The following is a 2,231-nucleotide window of genomic DNA, read 5'->3' as shown; positions in this document are numbered from 1 at the left end:
CGCCTGCGCCGACGCGCCCGAGCAGCCAGCCTCCTCCTTCTCCGCCTCGTCAGCAAGGGCGGAAGAGACCCGCCGCTGCTCCGGCTTCTACGGCGCGTCGCAGTCCTTCTCCTCCACCTCGTAAGCAAGGAAAGAAGACATCCGCTCCATCTACTCTGCCGGCGTCTAGCAGTACAGCCAAAGGTGGGAGGAGATACAGATTCGGTCCTTCTCTGAAGACTCCAGAGAAGTTACCGTACGAGAGGAGCGAGGAGGAAAACGCGAAGATCACGCAGACCGAAGTGGATGACTGGTTTCAAGGGTTGAAAGCAAAGAGGCATCCACCTCCGGAGGAGAAGGTAGATCCGGTGAAAGGGAAGCGCACTCTGGCTGCCCTGACAAAACCACCCAAGTCTCCGCCGAAAGGCAACTATGAGCGCATTATTGGAAAGGCATTTGCCGAAGCGGAGAGGTCGGGAAGTACTAAAAGTGATCAAGGGATGAAAGAACGACGAGCTGGGAAACAAATTACCCAGCTCGGAGAACAAGCGAAGCAATCATGCCCCCCCGCTCAAGGTGCCTGCTAGCGACATCGTCGATCCGAGGATGGTGCCCGGTTATGGCAATCCTGCAGATTACCTGCCCGACGATGTACATTATGATATCTTGGAGGTGCAGATACAAAGATACGAGTACGGGAAGCCTCTCGTCAAAGATGAAAGTTCTCTATCAACGATGATGCGAAGATTGCATGATTGGTACATGAAAACCTGCAAAGAGTCTGAGGGGAGGAGTACTTTGTATGTGAGAGTTAAAAAGGAGCATGACCTCCTTGGAATTGAACTGTTGCCTATTCCATTTGAGGAGTTCTATCAGTTTTTTAACCAATTGGCCATCGATAAAGCAACGGTCACCTCCTACTGTCTGTAAGTAGTACTACTTCCGTCATTAAGTCTCTCTATATAACTCAGCCCTTTCATTTGCATGTATTTATAATTATCCTCACTATATTATGCAGATTGAAGATCGCCGAATTGAAGAAAAGACAAGTGGGAGATATTGGGTTCATTAACACGTATCTCATAGATGCAACTGAGGTTCAATATCGTGCCCAAGAAACCGAGGCCAACTTGCAACGATCGTTGGAAATAAATGAACACAAAGATATAATACTCTTTCCTTACAACTTCAAGTGAGTGTTACTGTCTTGTGGCATATTCGGTTTCCTTATTAGTCCAGGTTATAGTAATGTAATATTGATGAGTTATGCATGTGCGCGCAGCTACCACTATATTCTCCTAGAGATTAAGCTTGAGAAGGGAAGTAACTGTCTTAGACTCCAAGCGAAAAGATCCCAAGGAGTATGCGGACATGATTGAAATGCTCGAGAAGTAAGTTAAATCGATAATTATCCACCGTATCAGCAAATTTGTTCATTTCTGATATCAAGTAATTGTTTTCTTTGTATGGCAGGGCTTGGAGAAAATTCACCAAAAAAGCTCCGGGACTACCGAAGAAGCTGCAATTTAGGCACCCGAAAGTAAGTACTATATAGTAGCATATTCCAGGCATCTCCTAGTGATTCAAGCGCTAGTTTCATCAATACCTTTTAGCATGCTTGCTAATTATCAGTTTGATTGACCTCTATTTCTTGTAAAGTGGTTGTGGCAGGAACAAGGGAATGATTTCTGTGGATACTACATTTGCGAGTCCATCCGCCACACGACCTGTGAGCGGGGCTACTCCGACAAACAATATGAAGTGCGTAAATAACAATATTCACAATTTTATTTTATTACCATCATTTGTGTTGAGTTTCATTCATTCATATATATATATATATATATGTATTGACCCCCTTCTTAAAATTAGATGTTTCGGATGCGGGATGAACTCCTAGCACCAGATCGCATGTGAGCAATTCAAGAGGAATTGGCGGCATTCTTTCTTGACCACGTGATCGCTGAAGACGGAGAATACTATGTGGACCACGCGTCCATATTTTAGGAGATTATATATTTGTAAAAGATAATTATTGTATATATGTAGCCGGTAGTGTCGGATAGATATACGAGAACTTGTTTGTTCGACCAATCTCTCGGAGAAGGAGAGGTGGTCGATATCACTTCTCTCTGTATGCATATATGTTCATGACGATCTTCTGTTTGCTTACTAGCTAGCTAGCGTGTCTAGCTAGTCCTCTCTATACGTATGTATGTATGGTACATAGCGTCGACCAAGCACGGACAAAA

Source organism: Triticum dicoccoides, chromosome 7B, assembly GCF_002162155.2.
Source record: "Triticum dicoccoides isolate Atlit2015 ecotype Zavitan chromosome 7B, WEW_v2.0, whole genome shotgun sequence".
NCBI lineage: Eukaryota > Viridiplantae > Streptophyta > Magnoliopsida > Poales > Poaceae > Triticum > Triticum dicoccoides.
Note: the sequence above shows the minus strand (reverse complement) of the source record.